The sequence below is a fragment of the Botryllus schlosseri genome, chromosome 9, assembly GCF_051294905.1.
Source record: "Botryllus schlosseri isolate E-star chromosome 9, Bs_hap1, whole genome shotgun sequence".
NCBI lineage: Eukaryota > Metazoa > Chordata > Ascidiacea > Stolidobranchia > Styelidae > Botryllus > Botryllus schlosseri.
The window spans coordinates 26,596,699-26,605,981 of record NC_137244.1 but is presented as its reverse complement, the minus strand read 5'-3'; positions in this window follow the sequence as shown (position 1 = coordinate 26,605,981).

Below are 9,283 nucleotides of genomic sequence, written 5' to 3'. Positions count from 1 at the left end.
GTCACTCAACTATGAGTGACGTTGGTGTGATATGACTACACATTGCACAAGGTGAAAAGAGCATCGAGCATGCACATAAAACACATATCTGTACTTTAAATCCAATTAGAAAATCCTTTTTTTCTTTTTGTGAAGATATGTTTCATTGTTTCCCATTACTTTCAAAAATTTAATTTTTCATGTCTAAGTTGAAATATCCAATTATGGATCTTGATCCTAAATTTGAAGATGTTTCAATATGCGCTGTTACTGTTCTTCTCATTTTAATTCTTATCTAATTTATGGTTTTCCCGAAAATGCTACACGAGAATTCTGGCGTGCGAAGCTTGGTGTACGTACGACGTACGTACAGGTACAGATATTTGTCATTTATTCTCAATTTCCTACTTATGCTGCTATTATGTGAACTGAACTTGATTTTTTGTATTTCTTTTCAATTCGTAATTTTATTCAATATGCAAGTTTTTTGCGAATTCAGGAATTCTTATTCTAGGCTATGATCCTAAGTCAAGCTCTGACTTCAATTTGGAATAGCTCAAAAATCAACATTTTCTAGTTGTCGAAGTCTGGCGTGCGAACGGTTGTTTTGATATGTGTTTAATCAAGTAGAACGATTATGAGATGTCATCATCTCGCCTTCCATGACATGCCACCCCATTTCTTGTCGCTTGTTTTTTTTCATATACTATCTTCTTTTACTTTTTATTCAGTGTGCAAACTGTGCATGCCTCCTCTTTACATCGCCTAGGCCAAGGTGGGTGTCTGATTCCATAGACTACTCCAAGTCGCTTCGACACCTTCCTATCTTTTCATTGTATCGCATTTTTGTGGCGTATTGAACTGATAAAAATTGCTAAGAAGCAATGATGTCAGTATCGAATGTCACATTCGGTGATGTCAGTCAGTCTTCCATATTATATTAGGTATAAGCAATGATATATCATTCGGTATAAACATACACGACTAATCTTACTATAGGTAACTAACCTCTACGATGTCCCCCATGAAAGAACATATTATTTACCAAGAATATAGATATATATTCATTGTGCTACTTTAAGGTGGCCGACTGGCCGTACCAGAATAAAATAAATACTAGTACGTCCTCAAGATTACCGGACCACGACCTGACCTATCGATCTCGCCTTCCGTGACAAGCCACCCCATTTTTGTCGCTTGCATTTTTCTATACCATCTATCCAATCTTTTCATGGTATCGCGTTTTTTGTGCTGTATTGAACAGAACTGAACATTTCGATTTTTCCGTTTTATTTTCATCTGAACAAAGACACACACAGTGTACAACGCGATAAGACACAATGCGATGTAATGAACCGATAGGATGGTCCCGCGAACGACGCGCAGTTGCGGTCTTTTAGATTGACATCCATTTGGCCTAGAGTGTCCGCCGTCACAGTTCTTCGATGTTGATCTTTTTGAAGCTATGGCCCTTTCTAGTTCTTTCCATTCCTTGTGATTGCTTTCTATTGTCGGGTCTTTTCGTCGTCCACATCGTCCAAATATCATATGATCGACCGAAAAGATCATCGCTCTATCAAATATGCCGGACCTGATGTGTGGAACAGTATCCCGCCGGCCATCCGACAGTCGACGAGCATGTCCACATTCAAGTCGAAATACAAGCAATTACTACTAGATAAATACAGTCCATCCTCAAGATTACCGGACCACGACTGACCTATCGATCTCGCTTCCCATGACATGCCACCCTATATTTCTTGTCGCTTCTTTTTTTTAAATTCTTTTTTCAGTGTGCATTAGGGCTCTTCAAAAATGACTTTTTCTCAGATCGTACTGGCTACTTGATAAAATTGTTAGGTTACCTAGTTTAAGCCTACACACCAAATTTGGTGCAATTCCAACCAGTAGCTGCATTGCTACAGGAGAAGAAAGTTTCTATTTATTATATATAAATAAAAACAAAAAAAAAATCAAAATTTTCAGTTCACCCCATGAAAGTGTTAGGTTGTCTATAGAAACGATGTTCACCAAATTTGGTTCAATTTCAACTAGTGGAAGCGGAGTTATTGCCGTCGAAAAATTTGGATTATGAATAAAATAGTGTTTACGGTGACCAATTCTTTGATTATTTATTATAGTGGTGCCCACCGTAAATACTATTTTATTCATAATCCAAATTTTTCGACGGCAATAACTCCGCTTCCACTAGTTGAAATTGAACCAAATTTGGTGAACATCGTTTCTATAGACAACCTAACACTTTCATGGGGTGAACAGAAAATTTTCAAATTTTATTTATTTATTTAAATATATTAAATAGAAACTTTCTTCCCCTGTAGCAATGCGGCTACTGGTTGGAATTGAACCAAATTTGGTGTGTAAGCTTAAATTTGGTAATCTAACAATTTTATCAAGCAGCCAGTACGATTTGAGAAAAAACAAGTCATTTTTGAAGAGCCCTAGTGTGCATGCCTCCACTTTACATCGCCTAGGCCAGGGGTTCTCAACCTGGGGGGCGCGGGAGGCTCTCGGGGGGGGGGGGGGGCGAAATTTTGTCAATTTTGTCAATGTCTGTATAAATTGTGACTAAACATGTGTTTCACAACCATTCTGAAGGGACGATTATTGAAGATTAAACTTAATTCGTATTCTAGAAAGCTTGCCAAACTCAAACTCTATCAGTCGCACTCAACGGAGTATAGGCTGACTTCAACTTCATTTGTGCAAATTTTTGATATTCTTTGAAGATTTAGAGAAATTCCCGCGTGCAAGTCATTCATTATTTTATAGCTTTGGCAGGAGCCTAAATCTCTGTGCGCTAGGTACCTGTTGTTGATAGCAGGCGAACTGCACTGCCTAAGACAGACTTAGATGCAATATAGGTTGTCCGGTTTCGCCCTCAATTTGGGCTATAAATCAACACAATTTAATTCATTTCCAAAACTGATCAAATTTAGCATGGCATGACAGAACGACGCCGTGCTCTTTGTAGTCACTACCAGCATCAGGATTAGTCTCAGTGCAACCTACCTTCAAATTAATTGATGTCCTTTTCAATGTTTTGTTGTCATTTTCAAACAAGTTTGGGGAAGTTTGTCAGCAATGCAAAAGACTAAACAAATGGAATGCGGATTCAAAATTGGCGTAAGATATACCTCATGTATACTATTAGATCAGGGGTGGGCAGCCCGTACGGCCGCATGCGGCCGTAGAAGGGAATTTGAGCGGCCGTCGACCCCTAATTCAATTAGTATGTGTTGGCAGCCGTAGACATGCAAATTGCAATTACGAATTCACTCCCGAATTTTCGAGAGATTTTATTTAATCTTTGCTATGTTCGTGCATCTTACGTTGGTATCGTTTGTCTGTTATTTGTCTAGGATTAGTAATTACCGCCAATCATTATTTCCTCGTGTGTCGTGCTTTGTACTTATACCCTGTGTTCTGTTGTCTCGTGGTCTTTCATTTAACTGAACTCTGGATCGTGTCGCATGTCTGTAGTTATTCTGTCGTACAGTATACTGATTTCATATTGCAACCTCGTCGTATGAGTTATTGTTCAAACAAGATCAAGAACATAACAATTGGTGTCAGAAGTCGGATTTGTAGTTATTTCTGCGACGAAGATACAGCATGGATTCAGGTATACTGAAGCTGCTCGAGAAGCAACAGGAAATGATGGCGGAACAACGAGTACAGCACAAAGAAGGCATGAAGCAACAAAATGCTCAGCACAAAGAAGAAATGGCGCAATTAACGCAGAGGTTGAATCCTGGTGCATCAACATCTGAAGCTACCGCTCCCAAGTTTGATTCATTTGTAAAATCAAAGGAGAAATGGGACCAATATCTTCAGCGATTCAACCATCACCTAGCAATTTACGGCATTTCCAATATGGAGAAAAGAAGAGCGTGTCTACTCTCATGGGTTGGACCTGAAACCTACTCGCTCCTACGTAATTTGTTTGGTGCTGCTGATGTCAGTGCGCAAACTTTCGACGCGTTGACTGAGAAGCTCTCTTCACACTTCAAAGACTCCATTCATGTGCAAGCGTCCAGGTACGAATTTTACAATTGCAAAATGCAGCCGGGACAATCGTACGCCGATTGGATCGCTACTCTACGCGGAATCTCCAAGGATTGCAACTTCACATGCTCAAGAGAAGGCTGTGATCAGAGCTACGTTGATGAGCTAATGCGCGATCTCATCATTTAAAGAAACGCCGCACGCGGATGTGAGACGGCATTGTCTAACACAAACCAATCCATCCCTCGACGACGTTCTCAAAGTAGCCGCAACATACGTGAGAACGCTGGAAACTGATAGGGTTATCCAGGGCTAGAGTAACGGTAAAGATACTTCCATCGTCAATAAAATGACGGGAAGTTATCAGAAGGGGAAAAAACCTTCCAAATCCAATTAAGGCAACTTCCCGGAAAGACTGAAATCCTGCAGCCGCTGTTTCATCGATCACCAGAGAAAAGACTGTCAATATCGAAATGCAGTATGTCAGAAATGTGGTCGTAAAGGTCATATCAAACCTGTGTGCATGTCTACCAAACCTAGCATCACGCAACAGGTCACATCCGTCAATTTCTGCTCAGTGCCGCTCCTCTCCTTCGACAGCGATCAACTATATCGACGCGTAGGAAATCAGCTCTGGATCAACTCCAGCATCAACGGCATTCCGCTGCCGACACAGTGGGACACTGGTGCACCCTCCGCCATGGTGAGATTGACTGGGTACAAAACTTTATGCTCTCCGAAACTCTCCGCATACCATTGCTCTTTCGTAGCGTACGGCGACAAGCCACTGAAAGTGAAAGGTATTTGCACTGTAACCGTGCAGGTGGGTCCCTAAGTTCGAATTGGCTTAAAATTGGTAGTTCTCGACGAACACCGTGGGCAAAACATTTTTGTTCTCGATTGGAGCGATGCTTTCTCCATGACCGCTAAGGGAACGTCTGCTTTGTATGCAATTTCCTCGCAGGTGGTCAAATCGCAATCATGTAATACTATTGACATTCCTGATTTGAACGACAAATTGGTATCTTTTCAGTCCCAATTTCCCTCCGTTTTCTCTAATGTATTAGGACGATGCACCAAGGCAAAAGTGACAATTCACTTGAAACCTAATGCCAAGCCCGTATTCAACAAGCCACGTCCTTCGCCGTTTGCAAGACAAATCGCTGTTCAAACCGAATTGAATAGATTAGTCAATCAAGGTATTCTCGAACCAATCAATTACAGTGATTGGGCAGCACCAATTGTTGCCGTCACTAAATCTAATGGATCAGTACGCATTTGTGGTGACTTCAAAGCATTGAATCAACAAATTCAGATAGATCAACATCCCCTGCCCGCCTTGGATGAAATCCTTCACAAGTTACAGGGTCGTTGTATCTTCACGAAAATCGATCTTGCCGATGCTTATTTTCAGCTAGAATTAGATCAGTGGTTCCCAACCTGTGGTACGCGTACCACTAGTGGTACGCGAAGGTCTTCCAGGTGGTACGCGAGTAGATTGTTTTTTTTTTCGACCGAAGGAAGTTATTAGTTCAGGTAGGGTTGATTTTGAATTTTTTGAAGTTTTTTGACTAGTGGTGAAAATACAATTCCATGCATCTCATCAACCCGGGCTGATAATGCCTAGTTTAATAGAATTTGTTATTACTAGGGCAATTTTTCTTTACAAAATTGAGTGTTAAGTCAAGATATTGTCAAAATTGTTTACAAAGTCAAAAAAATTTTCACCCTTCCATTTCGTTTGTATCGTAGATTTTGGTATTTTACAGCTTGTAGCCCACTTTATACGCCTACCGTTGTAGGCGGCCCATTGTCTGCTCATCGTGGATCATAAACTGTGGAACGAAACAAATAGGTTGACAATTGACATGGTGTTATGCTCAACGTACCGCAATATCTTAACTGAAGCAAGACTGCTTGGGCATTGCATGGTTATTTTATCAAGAAGCGCATGATGAAAAATTGTGATGTATGACAACATTGTCAGAATGGAGCAACATGTTGCGTCACCAGCAGTGTACGTACAGCTTCAGTGTTGTCAGCCAACAACTACTGCTGTTACACGGTATTTCTCCATCCTTGGCAAGCTACTTAGTAAGGACAGACACTTTCTACCCGAGAATGTAAGAAAGTATGTTTCGTTGTACTACAACAGATTTTAATTAACTCTACCATATTACGTGGTGTAACCACTGGGCCAGATATCGGTAAAATGAAGTTTTTTCATGACAAAATTTGTCAGTTTTTCGGTCAAAAACGCTTTCTCAGGTCAAACTACTCCGTAAGGACAGACAGTCCTAACCAGAAATGAATGTCAGTAGTACAATTTTAACATTATGTGCGAAAACACATAATCTGGGTACGTGAAGTCAAAATTTGGTCAAAATCAAGTTTTTTTTACATCAAAATCCTCCGATTTTTGAGTAAAAAATCGCCCTAGTTATTACACCTCACATAGTTCAAATACGTGGGTATGACGTCATAAATATTGAAAATATTTTGACCGCCTACGGCGTGCGTAAATTGTGTAGGTGGTACGCGAGCACTGCCTAAAACCTCGAAGTGGTACGTGGGTGGAAAAAGGTTGGGAACCACTGAATTAGATGATGTTGCGAAGAATTTGTGTGTCATCAACACGCAATTCGGTCTATTCCGTTATCGACGCATGTGCTTCGGAGTCGCATCCAGTCCCGCAAATTTTGAACGATGTATTGATGCCATGATCGCCGGCTTACCCGGTGTTGCTAGTTTTATCGATGACATAATCGTTACTGGCACTGATGAACGCGATCATTTTCGCAACTTATCGCTACTCTTTGAGCGCCTCACCGAATACGGTTTCACCGTCAACTTCGCGAAATGTGAATTTTTCAAAAGTAGTATCGAGTATCTTGGTCACATAATTAACCAGGACGGCAAACGCCCGTCCAACAAACCCGTTGAAGCAATCAAACAGTTGCCTAAACCTCGGGATGTTCGCCAGCTACAGGCATTCCTGGGCAAAGTCAATTACTATCGCGCGTTTATTCCCAATTTCACGAATAAAGCCGCTGTCTTGTACCGTCTTCTTCAAAAAGACGCGGAATTCATTTGGAATACGGACTGTGACGCAGCCTTTCGCATTCTCAAAAACGACGTAATCGACGCTACGCAGTTAGCTCATTATGATGTAAACAAGCATCTCATTTTGTCTACGGATGCTTCTCAATTCGGAATCGGCGCTGTCCTCTCAATCGAGCACAATGGCGAAGAGAGACCGATCGCGCACGCATCGAAAACGCTTTCCGATTCGCAAAAATCCTACTCTCAAATAGAGAAGGAAGCTCTGTCAATCATTTAAGGAGTCCCTAAATTTCGTCAATTCTTGTATGGTAGAAAATTTACGCTCGTAACGGACCACAAACCGCTTTTAGCTATTTTCTCGCCGGACAAGAAAATGCCCGTGATTGCAGCGATGGGCACTAACGCTCATGGCTTATCAATATGACATTCGCTATAGACCGACCAATCAGCACGGAAACGCCGACGGTTTATCTCGCTTACCAAAGGGTCCAGACTAGAGGTCGACCGATATGGATTTTTACAGGCCGATACCGATACCGATATATCGGCCACTCACAAGGCCGATACCGATATCATAGGCCGATATTAATATGGACTAAGCAGAGAACAATTTCACCAAAAATATTATATATTAGACAAGATGGCACTTTTTCATGCCACAGAAAGCTGAACAACAAACGAGAAAACCGAAATTGAAAAGAATTATTCCTTAATTGTGCACATTCGATGAAATTTGGGATAATCAAAAAAGCAAAATATGATACAGAATTAGAGATCAGTTCAGAAAAGATAGATTGTAATGCAGGAAGGATAGTTTCTCTGCATGCTCACCCAGCTAAACTCGTCCTGCAAGGGTAAATCTGTCATATATTGCCCTTTGCGTCGTCGATTTCTTGAGATTGAAAATACGGAGCATTGAATTTCCGAAATTTTTGAATGTTTTTTAAATATAAAATATCGGCCGCGATATCGGCCTTCATTGGCCGATACCGATAATCGAGAAAGCTCTAAATATCGGCCTCGATAATCGGCCATGTCGATAATCGGTCGACCTCTAGTCCAGACCCTGAGTTTGACGAACTGGAAATTCGTGAAAACGCAGAGACCGTTCACGCTATTAATATGGCATTCGATGGCTTACCGTTAACTCGCAATGAAATTCGCGACGCGACGCTGAAGGACAAAACCATGAAACTAGTAAAATTATCCGTCACTTATGGTAATTTGAATCCAAAGACGCACGTTGATGACTTTACTTGGTTTTCGACTCGCAGACATTCGCTGTCTCTGCACGAAGACATTGTCATGCTTAATATTGATGGTTTTCAGCGCGTAGTAATTCCGCAGTCACTTCGCTCGCGAGTCTTATCATTGTTGCACGAAGGACATTGGGGTATCGCGAAAATGAAGCCGATGGCTCGACGTTGCATCGCATGGCCTTCTATTAATCGCGACATTGAAAATCTCGTCAAGAGTTGCGACGCTTGCCGTAAGGTAATGAAAGCGCCTGATCGTCAGTATCGCGAATGGCCAAAAACTTCTGAAAGCTTTGGATTTCGCAGGTCTAACAAACAGCTTTGAACGAATTCACTTGGATTTCGCAGGTCTAATAAACAATAAAATGTTTCTTGTCATCGTCGATGCGCATTCGAAATATCCTTTCGTTAAAGTAATGAATGTCGGTTTTACCACAACCTTGTGTGTGGTCAACGCTTTGAGGGAAGTCTTCTCTATCGAAGGCTTGCCCATAACAATCGTTACGGATGGCGGGCCGCAATTCACATCGAATGAATTCGATACGTTTTGTTCTAATTTGGCAATCAGCCATATCGTATCACCGTCTTTTCACCCTGCCTCGAACGGGGAAGCGGAGCGTTTCGTCCAGACTCTAAAAGCTGGATTGATAAAAAATTGCGACGGGGGAAAAGATCAACTTCTCGCTCCAATCACTTCTCGCTACTTACCGATGTGCACCGCACCCGGGCATAGACTGGAAAACGCCCGCCTAGATTTTACATGGTCGACAGCTGCGCAATTTGTTAAGTTTGTGCTCGCCCTTCGATAAATCGAAACCCGTTACGCCTAGACAATCAGTCACTCATTTCGAGATTGGTTCCTCGGTTTACGCTCGCAGTTACCGAAGCGGACCAAAGTGGGTTGCTGGCGTGGTGACGGAAATACTGGGGCGTGTTGTGTACATTATACAAACAGA